This window comes from Spermophilus citellus (genome assembly GCF_964194105.1).
Source record: "Spermophilus citellus genome assembly, chromosome: 4".
Classification (NCBI taxonomy): domain Eukaryota; kingdom Metazoa; phylum Chordata; class Mammalia; order Rodentia; family Sciuridae; genus Spermophilus; species Spermophilus citellus.
This window is the reverse complement of record NC_138185.1, coordinates 52,549,982-52,562,131: the sequence shown is the minus strand read 5'-3', so window position 1 is coordinate 52,562,131 and position 12,150 is coordinate 52,549,982. Positions and strand designations below refer to the sequence as shown.

At 45.6% G+C, this 12,150-nt stretch overlaps 1 protein-coding gene across 1 annotated transcript in view; it reads right to left on the bottom strand.

The window, feature by feature from the left end:
- APBA2 (amyloid beta precursor protein binding family A member 2) overlaps window positions 1–12,150 on the bottom strand; it is a 260,706-nt gene that overhangs the window by 30,323 nt on the left and 218,233 nt on the right. The window lies entirely within an intron of this gene.

The following is a 12,150-nucleotide window of genomic DNA, read 5'->3' as shown; positions in this document are numbered from 1 at the left end:
AGAGGAGAAGTGCCACAAACAAGAGCTCACACACCTGGCCACAGCCCACAGAACTCAGCAAGCCAGGACAGGGGTGAAGGAAAAGGACAGAGCCTTCTAGAATCTGCCAGCACTCCAGGGAAGCCAGTCTTCTTTCTCGTTATCCCTGGGTGCCTTGTGCAAAAATCAACATGTGGGCCAGAAAACTCCGCATGAACAGTGTCACAGGACCATTCCAGGATCCCGGCTGACTGTTACTCAAGGAAGCTCAACCTCCATGGTGACAGGCACATGCCGTAAACTAGAAGGCACTACTTCCCAAACATGACAGCCCTTTCTGTACCTTCCAGACTTCTCTGGAACTACAGAGGTGACCTGAAAGAGCATGCTCTACTTCCTCCTCTCCTGTGCTGTGGGATTGCTGCTTGCCTGCAGCCTCTCATCCAATGATACTCCAGCCAAAGTGAGGCGACAGGATCCCAGTTGCCTCTGGACTATGGCGACCCAACAGAACTTCCTGCCATGATGGGATGTTCTGCCTCTGTGTTGTTCAGTGCAGGAGACACTGCACTGTGTGTGCTGAGCACTTGAACTCTGGCTCCTGAAACTGAGGACTGAATCGTTTCCTTGGATTTACGGTTGTCCCTCTGCGTTTGTGGGTTCTACCTCTGTAAGGTTCAGATCGCGTATCATATAGTTAGACTTATGATGGCTGGGCCTGCACTGAACATGTACAGACTCTTTTCTTGTCATTATTCCCTAAATGGTACAAAAATCAACATTTGGGCCAGCATTTACATTATCACAGCATTTACATTGCATCGGGTATTCTAAGTCATCTAGAGATGATTCAAAGTATACACAAGGGTGTGTATAGGTTCTATGCAAATACCACAACATTACATATAGAGGACTGGGGTATCCATAGATTTTGGTATCCACAGGAGTCCTCTGTGGATACTGAGGTATAACTATAATTTTAATTAATTAAAATACAAAAAGCCCCATGTTAGCAGCTAGTGGCTCCTGTACAGTGCAGCACAGCTCCAGCGAGGGGTCGGCCAACCTCTTCTATTAAAGGCCAGATGGTAACTATTTTAGGCTCTGTGGTCTCTGTTGTAATGAATCACTTCTCTACCTGAGGGGCAAAAGCTGTTGTAGACAATATGGAAATGAGTAGGTGCAGTCATTATCTCAGTAAAACTTTATATAAGCAAGCCACGAGGACTGGCCTTGGGGCTGCAGTCAGCAAGCCACTGAGCTCGTCTGTACTATCACTGACCTTCCTCTGAGGCCCAGGCTGGCTGCCTTCATCCCCCTAGCACCTCGTGCTTCCTGGCCAGAGGCCTCCCTTTCAGGACCCTGGCTCCTAGTTTCCTCCTCCCACCCTAGCTGCCCCCACACCAGCCATTCCAATGTCACAGGACCAGCTATCCTGTACTTCCCTGGCCCTGTCACAAGCACCTTCTCCTGACCTCTCCCTACCCTCGGCCAGCTGCCCAGTGGTCTTACCTCCAACTCCCTCCATTGCTTGAAACCATCACCCCACATCCCGCCCCACAATTAGGATGCCAAAGTCCACCACCTCAATAACATCTGCCTGACACTCTCACCTTGCACAGTCTGTCTGCCCAGGGTTTGGCGAAACTCTGATCTGTTTTCTTTGGACTAGTGGCTGGTATAAAGCTATCCCATGGGGGCATCTTGCTACCATTATACATTTATCATAAAGTTGTTCCCCCAAAGCCCTCAAAACTCCTCAACAGTTCTGACACCTTTCTCTAGAAAGCAGAGCCTCACCCCAGGCACCAGCAACGTCCTACCTCCCTCTGTCTGTCTGAATTTCGGCTGCATTTCCCTCACCTGTTTCTTTACCACATGGCCGAAGTCTGAACCCCTCCTTCTGGGTTTTCCGTTCAGCAGTGAGGTCTCCCCCCGGGGACTGAGGACCACCTATAAGCCCATTCCTCTGTTCCTATGGCAACCTTTTGTCCCTCGGGCACTTAACCAAGTCTTATCATTTGGGCCTCCCCACAGTTTTGAAACATCCTCCAGTTTCCCCAAGTAAATTTAAAAAGGTAAAAAACAAGGGCTGGGGATGTGGCTCAAGCAGTAGTGCGCTCGCCTGGCATGCGTGCGGCCCGGGTTCGATCCTCAGCACCACATACCAACAAAGATGTTGTGTCCGCCGAGAACTAAAAAATAAATATTAAAAAAAAATTCTCTCTCTCTCTCTCCACTCTCTCTTAAAAAAAAAAAAAACAAAAAAAAACCACAAAAAACCAAAAACCTTCACCAGTGTCTCTAGTGGCCCTCCTCTCTCCTGCCTTTCAAAGCCAAAGGCCTAGAAAGAAATGCCTCCTCCCCTGGTGCACCCCAGCCTGGCCATTGTCCTTACCACCCCATGGACACCATGTTTGCTAACAATGCCCAATACCTCTGGGCCAGCACATCCCGTGGGCCCTTCTGAAGTCACACCAGGACTCTTCCCTTGGAGTATGCCCCATCTGATCTGGGACAATCTAGGGGCAATTACCCTCCCCCCACCAAGTTCATAACTAGAGATCCTCACCCCAAGGCAACGGTATTAGGAGGTGGGGGCTTTGGGAGGCAATTAGACCAAGAGGGTGGGGCCCTCACAACTGGGATCCGTGCCTTCTAGGAGAGAGTCCCAGAGAACTCTCCTGCTTTGCCTGCCCTGTGAGGACACAATGAAAGGCAATAATAATTCACAGCCTTGAAGGTGGCTTTACCCGAAGCCACACCATCCGGGCACTCTGACCTTGAACTCTGAGCCTCCAGACTGTGAGAAACACATTTCTGTTATCTAACAGCCACTCAGTCTCTAGTACTTTGTTGAAGCAGCAAGAACTGAAAAGTGAATGACTTCCCCCTGAATTCTGAATACTCTTTTGGACTAGAAACCAGATCCTTCATTCACCCACTGCTCCAAGCCTCTTGGGTCCTCCATTGGAAAGTTGATGTCCCTAAGCCTCAAAACCCAGTTTCCTTGTTTGGAGGTGAGTACCCAAGGCAGGTCAGGAAAACTTTTCCCTGTCACCCCAACATCAAAGACCCCAGAGCTTGGAATACTGAGTTCTTGCTCACAACCTCAACCAGGCTGTGTGGGTGCTTCACTCTCAGCAAGTGGCCAGAGTGAGCAGGTTGTCAGTCACCCTGAAGTGACCTGAGAGGTGAACTTGAGGCTCCACTGGCACCAGACTGACACTGGATTCTGCCTCCATAGTCTAAACAACCCTCTGAGACTTTGGTTCTCCTAAAATTCTGGGAGAAAATGGCACATACCTTTGGGGACACCTGGAAAGAGACCTGTATGTTATACTTTCACATTGCAAAGCTCAGCACTGGATTTTAAGAACTGTCTAAAAGGTCTATACCCAGGGGCTCATGTATTAGGCTGAAATACCAGGAAACCACAGATGCACAAAGGCAAACACAGATTCTCACATGGAACCCTCAAAACTTCACCCTAAAGCCCCCAAAGGCTGTTCCCCCACCCCTAACGGTACTCAAGTTGCCTCTCAAGGGATTTTTCAATAACCTGGGGGCCTCTGCAAGACCCTCACAAGGACTGAGCTGAAGACCCTTCCAGCCTGGCCTACAGAAGTCGTTGATCTCTCTGGGCCTCCCTGGCCCTCCTCAGTGGATGGACACTCCAGCGGCTCTTGGATGCACAGTGGTTAGTAATGGTTTTGGCACTAAAGCAACATAGTGCTGTTACCGCAAGCCCAAACGTGGGCTAGAGAGCAACTCTCATAGATTTAAACATAGCATTGAGACCTGAGAGGCATTGAGACCTGGTATCTAGGGGCCCAGAGCCCTGGTCCAGGGTGCTGACCATGCTCCATGAGCTGACTTCTTCAGCCCTTGTGGGGGAGTGTGAAGGAGCACCCCACAGTGGTGACACCTCTCAAAGAAAGTCCTACAAGAGCTAACCAAGAGAGGGGTTCAACTTCTGAGCCTGCAACCCCCCAGGCTCCTGATCCTAGGACCTATTCACCCTGGGTCCAGGACACTTGCTCCAGGAGTACATCAGGGACTAAGGGGACAGGGCAAAGACCCTGCACAGGCTCAGAGAAAGTCATGGAGTCCCGGGATTGATATAGGTTTTTTTTATACTGCAAGAAAGACTGGGGAACTGTGCCAGGTTGGGTGGGGTGAGGAGGGGAATGAATCTTTGCCTCCTCCCTAGTCTGTCACCATTTTAGAAGCAAATAAGGCAGAAATCTTCCAAGTCCAGCCCCTCTGAAAGGCACAGGCCTAGGCTTGCTTTCTCAGGCTGCTGCCCAGGGACACTGGCCCCCACAGGCTTGGCAGATCTCTTCATAGCTCCCACAAAGGCTCAAATCAGGCTCTTTCTTCTACCTCAGGCACTTTGGTCCTCGCTCTGGAACACAAAAATCTCCCTGCCCAGCTGGGCAGGCATGGATACGCCAAGCAAGTGGCGGCTTCAGGGCTTATAGGGGTGGTGCCAGGGGAGAAACCCTGCCTATCTGCCCACTAGCAGCAGTGGTTTGTACTCCAAGTGCACCTGTGAGGGGGAAGCAGAGGCCACCCGAATAGAGGGAACAGAGTTCCAAGCAGCACCCTCCACCCTGACCTCCAGGACCTTGGACTATAGGTCCCCAGATTTTACTACGCGTCACCTTGCCCTTGGGCTTTGTTCTCCCCAGTGCACATGGTTTGGAGCATTCATCATTTGTTTAGGGAATCACAGTGATGCCCACGACCTCTAGAGGGGCCTGAGGCAATGACAGTTACTGACCAAAAGATGGTGTCACTTTGTCCTACAAGAAGGTGCTGGTCCTCCCAGCCTCCCTGGGGTGCCCTGGGCATCACACCCTCAATCAGCATCGGGGGCTTGTTCTGAACAAGTGAGCTCAGGTCCTATGTATGCATGGCACCCTGAGGACCCCAATCCCTGAGGAGTCAATGCCTTCTGACTTCTCCCTTGCCGGTTCCCACAGTGACCGTGGAAGCTCTCTGGATCTTGCTGAGTTTCATGCTCCTGTTTGAACATGGACTCATGTTCCTGAGTACATTTATGAAGGACTGGCTCCCTCTCCCCCTGGAGTGTGCCCATCTGATCTGGGACAGTCTGAGGGTGAATACTCCTGTGTGGGAAGAGCAGCTGGACAAGACCAGGGAAGCATTCAGTGACTTAGCTGTGACTCCACAGATGCCCACCTCTGTCTGGCCTTTCTTCCTTCCTGTCCTGGAGACTTTTCCAGTAGGAAACCACAATTGTAACAGTGCTGCCTTCAACTCACCTGCAGAGCTGCCTCCCACCCTCATACGTATGAGGGAAGGAAAACCAAATGCAATGCAGAAGAGTGTCCGGTGGGGGTGAGGAGCTGTTTTGGACCCACATTCACAGTTGTCAACTCCAATCATGAAATGCAAAACCCAAATCAAACAGCTTCCCCACTGTATGAAAGCAGCTGGCCCGAAATGGGTATAAATTGTTCTCATTTTGCACAATTCCTGCACTAACCCTGAGCTGAGACCACCAGAGGGAGACGAATGACAAAAGAATAAAGATGAAGCTTTAAGGGAGAGCCAGAGAGTGATTTCTCCTCTTCAGGACGTACCTCTGACTTAACAAAGGCCTACGTATTGTGTATCTGCGCAGTTTGGAGAGGGATAAGGTACTCCAGTTTGAAGAAGCCTTTGTTTAAAACACCTGTTAGGAAAACCCAAGGCCATGTCAGACTGTCCATTCTCTGGACAGGGAAGCAGTGGCAGAGCCATACCAGGGACCCTCCCTCATCTCTGGGAAAGATGATTCTGTGCACAGCTACTGGGATGAGGCTTCCAATCACCAGCCTGGCTCCACGTGGAGGAGGGCAGCTCCTCCTGTGCCTGCCTCTCCTTGGGTCTCAGAGGGGCAGCTGGGCAGAAAGAGGTGGAGGAGCACAACCACAGTGGGGCTTGGAGTGCATCTCAAGCTCTGGCGCTCTCTGCACAGACAGGAGACCCCATGTGCAGCATCTACTCCCTAAGCACCAGTCCTCTGTGTGACGGGATATAGTCCCAGCCAGTCCGCAACAATCCCATGAAACAGACCTCATTGTCCCAATTTTATACATAAGGACCATTCAAGTGGAATGAAATGACTTTGCCCAAGATCACTGTTCCAAATTTAAGTCTTCAGATTTATTTAAAAATATATATATATATATATATATATATGGTAGATGGACACAGTATCTTTTATTTTTATTTATTTATTTATTTTATGTGGTGCTAAGGATCAAACCTAGGGCCTCGTGTGTGGCAGATAAGCACTCTGCCACTGAGCCACAACCCCAGTCCAGTCTTCAGAATTTTTGAGCCTACTGTGTGAAGACCTGTATTGTGAAGAAAACATAGAGCTTGCAGGTTGGATGTCAATCCCACCATTACAAGACAAATGTGTCTGGAAGGCCCGTGGTGAATACCAGGAAGAGAAGACATGACCCTAGAGAAGAAAGAACAAAGGGGGCCAGCCCTAATGAGGAATCTGTCCTTTGAACTGGGGCCTGAAGGATGAGAAGGAATCAGTGAGTCAGAGGGCAAAGAGGAAAGATTTCTAGGTTGAAGCAAGAGCAGATGCAAAGGCCCTGGGGTGACAGAGAGAGTGGTACTTTAGAATTATAAGAAGTCTAGATTGCCTGACACAGGATGGGCCCTCAGTTGGAACAAGTCGGTGAGAGTGCTGACCAAATGTGTGGACCCTGGAACCACACAGAAGATTGTCACTCCAGGGCATCAGTCAGGAAAGCGGCCCAGTTACTCTGGCGACAGAGGGGCAAACAGTGGAGAAGAAGAAGAAGATAAGGAGGGCTGGAAAGCTGGTGGATTGGCTGGATGGATGGAGCTGCCACTCCCTGAGAAGGAGCTGCTGGAAGAGGACTGTCCTTTGGGGGTAGGGATGCTGGACATGTTTGTTTGCAGGATCCAGGGCATCTTCCAAATGAAGCTCAGGAGGCAGCTGACTCAGGAGTCCAAGTTAAAGGAACAGATGAGGGAATGAACTGTGTGACGTGCCACTGAAGCCATAGGCATGATAAGTCATCAAGGGGAGGGCAGGGGTAGAGGGAGGTAGGGGAGGAGGACCCAGAAGCCAGCTCTACCAAGTGCCAAGAAAAGGGGCTTGGAAAGGGAGTCATGCCCATCTGTGCCTGTGCTAGCAGGAGGGCTACAAGAAGCCCTCATGTACTGGGCATCGTGACAAGCAGGCCAGCAGTGACCTTGGAGCAGTTCCAGAGGAGAGCCAAGCAAGAGCCAGCCAGAGGGTTGAGGAGTATGGGAAGGTACAGTCCATGAGGCAGCCGTTCCCCAATTCTTATCTGGAAGGAGAATAAGAAAGTGAATTGTTGGCTATGCATAAATGCAGGATGGACTGACGGGTCCAAGAGCCAGTGGAGAGGAAAGTGAAAGACACAGGAGAGAAGAGACGTCAGCTACGGGATGTGCCCAAGTACAGAAGTGCACCTGCCTCCACTTAGAGGAGGGGCTGCAGCTCTGATGGGACAGACGGAGAGGGAACACTGACACCACGTGCTAGGCAGGCCACCCAGGTCAGCAGAAAAGGCAGCCCCCGAGAAGGGGGCCTTCAGATAGGAAGACGAGACAGGAAGTGACGAGTATCAGGGTCACATAACTGGGTCGAACCCTGGACCTTCTGCTACAGGGCCAAGGTGTGTGATCTCCAGACCCTGGAAAGGCTCTGCCACCTCCAACACCTCCCTCACCACACCTGCTTGTCCTAGACTCAGAGGTTCCTGCACCACAGGGGCCTGTCCCCCAGAAGTGCCTTTTAAAAGTGATCTAATAAGGCTGACAAGAAACAGAATATGCTGTCTGTGAAACCAGACCTGCAGGACATTCAGCAGGAGAGGCAGCCCTGAGCCTGCAGTACCAGCCAGGCTGTCACTGAAGAGGAGGCTTTGGAGTTCCACACTGTGGCACTTTACAACCCGGCAAGTGACATAAGGTCACTGGCCGCTGGGAGGCTAGAAGCCATGACAGAATGAGGGAAGGAAGGTCAAAGCCAAGTTCAATCCAGTGCCCAGATTTGCTCAAGACAGATCCTCAGCATAAGCTTCTATCTGGAAGAATGACTTCCCAGAAAAAGCATCATAAATTTTAAAAACCTGGCAAAATCAGGAAAAGACCTATGCCCAGGCTGTTACTGCAGCACTGTTTGTAATAGCAAAAAACTGGAACCCACCCAAGTGTTCCTAAATAGGAGGCATTTATCCAACAGTGGCATTCTACAAAGCATCCTCTATATACTGCTGTGCACAGTACAGAACTTTGGCATAATTGCCAGGATTTAGCAGTAAGTGAAAAAAGCAAGATGGAGAAAAGGGGTGCCCATCACATTATTTACCTAAGGGAAAGATAATGCTTACAATCAAAATGCATAAAATGTTAAACATTATACAATGTATGTATGTGTATATATATATATATATATATATATATATATATATATACTAAAACATCAATGGTACCCCATAAATATGTACATTTTTATGCTTTTATATATTGGTTAAGAGAATTTTTAAAAGTTTATGCAAAGATAAAACAATTTAAAAAATAAGAAAATAACCTATCAAACATTAAAAATGGTTATCCAAATTGGGAAGAAATACATGTACAAATAGGGTAGAGGAAGAGATTTTGACTTTGGAACCAGGCAAGTATTTTATATAATTACACAAAAAAAGTTCAATGAAAAAGCAAATTCCTAAAAATTAAAAGAAAAATGAAACAAATCTAAGTGTGTATTGACTTGTGACATAATCATAAAAGGAAAAACTATGCCCAAATATTGTTTTGGCTTGAATAGGGAGATGTCTCCAGGAAAATCTGAGGTGTTAATGCAGGAAAGTTCAAAGGTGAAATGATTACATTAAGAGAGCTGTAACCTCATCTACGGATTAATCCATGTAGAGGATTAATAATTTGAATGGATTACTCGGTAGTAACTGCAGGCAAGTGTGGCATGGCTGGAAGAGGTGGATCACTTGGGAGCATGCCTCAGGGGACTAGATATTGTCCCTGTGTCTCTTTCACTCTGCCTCTCAGCTGCCATGAGCTGAGCATCTCTCCTCTATCACGCCTTCTGCCCCGATGTTCTGCCTCACCTTAGGCTCAGACAAATGAAATCAAACAACCATGGACTGAACCTTTGAAACCATGAGCCAAACATAAACTTTTCCTCCTCTAAGTTGTTCTTGTTAGGTATTTTGGTCACATCCATGCAAAACTGACTAACAGAGCAGTCATTTGATCATTCACCCCTCCTGGGCTATCCTCTAAAGAAAAAAGTAAATGCAAACAAATCATAAACTGAATCTACAGCCAAGTGTCCTTGGCAGTGTTGATACTGTTATCCTGAGAGTGCTGTATGATTAGCAGAATAAAACAAATGCATAATCATGCTGTTGTCCTTGAGAATGGAAATTTGGGGCACAGGCAAAAGAAAGTACAAATTTAAGAACCTAATACTCCTGATAGTCCTGATAAGTATCAGCATGAAACATGATGTAATTTTATCTTTATAAATATAGTACATTTTTACATATTTGTTTATTGTATAACAAATTACCCCCAAATTCAGTGGCTTAAAACAACCCATGTATTGTCTCCCAGTTTCTAAGGGTCAGGAATGTGGGTGGAGCTGAGCAGGCACCACAGGCTTGGCTCTTACAAGACTGCAGTTAAAGAGGGCCACAGAGGCTGTAGCATCTTAGGGCTTGAACAGGGGAGGATCCATTTCTAGGTTTACTCCTGAGGCCAGAGACATCAGTACATTGCCATGTGGGACTCTCAATAGGGCAATTTACAACCACAGCAGAAATAGCTTGGCTCCCTTTGAGAGAGAAAGCAAAGAAAACAAAACAAGGGGGGGGGGCAAGCAAAACAGAAGTCACTGTCGTTCTATAATCTGATTTTGGAATTGATATTCCATCACTTTTGCTATATTCTATTCAGTTCAAGGGAGTCAACAAGTCCAGCCCACATTTGAAGGAAGGGAATTACATAAACACCAGGAGGTGGGAATCAACGGGACCATTTTAGGTACTGCCTGTAATATATAAGTATTTTCTAACCTCAGAACAAATATATAGTAATAAGAACCCAGAGGGCCCAAATCATAGTCTCTAACTATTATTTCACAGGATCCCTTAGAGAAAGAACTAACTAGTTTCATCAAAGACTCATGGGGCCATATTGATAGGAACCAACCTAAATAGCCTCACATTGGCCAAAGATGAGACATGGAAGCATCACTATGCATGACAGCTACAGCACACTAAAACACAACAACATGCTTCCACCTGAGAGTTCCTAATGACAACACGTAAAATCTCACTGGTCACTTTTAGAGATAGTTGGAGCAACTCATTAATTTCAAAATTGTAAAAGAGAAGGAATTAAGATTTGGACTGCTTTCCCTATATGAACCATATCATAGAGTGACAAAATACTTGATAAGGAAAAGTTTCTCTGAATTGAAGAAGTCCAGCTAATCAATAAGAATGATGAAATTAGAGTAATCAATGAATGGGTCTAGACAAGGATCATTAATTGCTGCTAATATCACCAAAAGACAACCAAATTATCATGTGCCTCCTGGTGGAAGAACACAATATTTATGAAGGGTTTTTCCACCCAAACAATGAAACTGAATATGATCAACCTCCATATCTAAAAAACAAACAAACAACAAACAGAAAATTCACCACTCTACTGCACACAGGGGACAGAGAAATATGTTAAATGACACCATTAGGATATCCTTAACAAAATCCAGACTTCACGAAATTCTATAAATTAAATGATACAGATTCTTCCACAATATCAACAAAACAATTGTAAAAAAGACAAGAGAAATGGATAGAGAACCTATAAAATGAAAGGCAGAAGAGGATTATAAAATATATTAAGCTATCTCAATATATGAATCACCATTAAATTAAGGACACTAACCTGGGAAATGAAATCTCTAACTGGATATTTAATGCCATAAAGAAATGATTACTAATTTTTAGTTGTGATAATAGTATTGGAAATATTTTTTAATATAGAGTACCTATATTTTAGAGATACATATATGGACTATTTGAAGAGGATGGTATGAGGTCAGATTTGCTTTAGAAAAGTCTGGGAAAGTGTGGAGGTATACAAGAATACACTGCCATCCACAAATGGGTAAATACTGGTAAATCTGAATCTGGTGATAGGCACATGATGACAGGTATAATATTCCCTTTGTTTTTATATGTGTTTGATTTTTTTTATGAAAAAAATTAAAAAGAATGGATCTTTCAAAGCAATGTTATTTTTTAGAAGATTTAGGCAAATCTCACTTTATTTCTTCTGCTCTATGCAATTGAAGTAGACAACAGGAAGAAGTAACAGAAAACAAGAGAGGAAGTATCAAAAAAATCATTCTAATTTGCAGATGGTATGATTATATGCCAGGAAATTTAAAAAAAAAAAGCTAAAATTCTATTTTCAAAAAAAAGAAAAAGAAAGAAAAGAATTCATTAAACCAATAGCTTCAAATTTACTATGTAAAACAAATCAATATCTTTATTTGTACTTACAAATTCAACAAGTTAGAGGAAAAAAGGAAATAAAAGACAACATTTACAAAAACAATAAAAGTTATAAAATGCCAAGGAAGCAACAAAAAGATATGTATTGAATTTTTACAAATAAACTTTCTGGATGAAGATAAACAAGCTTGAAAAAATGTAAAGATAATCCTTTTCTTTCTGGGAAGAGTCTATATTGTACAGCTGACAATATCCTTCTTGCTTAGTAGGTGAGTTTCATGGGTGCCAAATAAAAACGCCAGGGAAGGTGTGAAAAGGCACAATGGTGGCGAGGCAGAAATGAGTCACCTGGTGATAAAATGCACCCCAAGTCCCCAGCCAATAAAGCAGCCTGGGTCTGGAGCCAGGATGGACAGTACCTTTATCCCACCCAGAAACAGGTCCAGACAGACATGGAACAGGCAGCTTTGCAAACCCTGAGGGAAAGATGCACTGAATACCTTGGGCACAGCTGGCTAGCTATTTGGAAAAAAAAAATATGCTCAAAATGTAACTCTTTCTCTATCCGTATACCAAAATAAATTCCAGACAA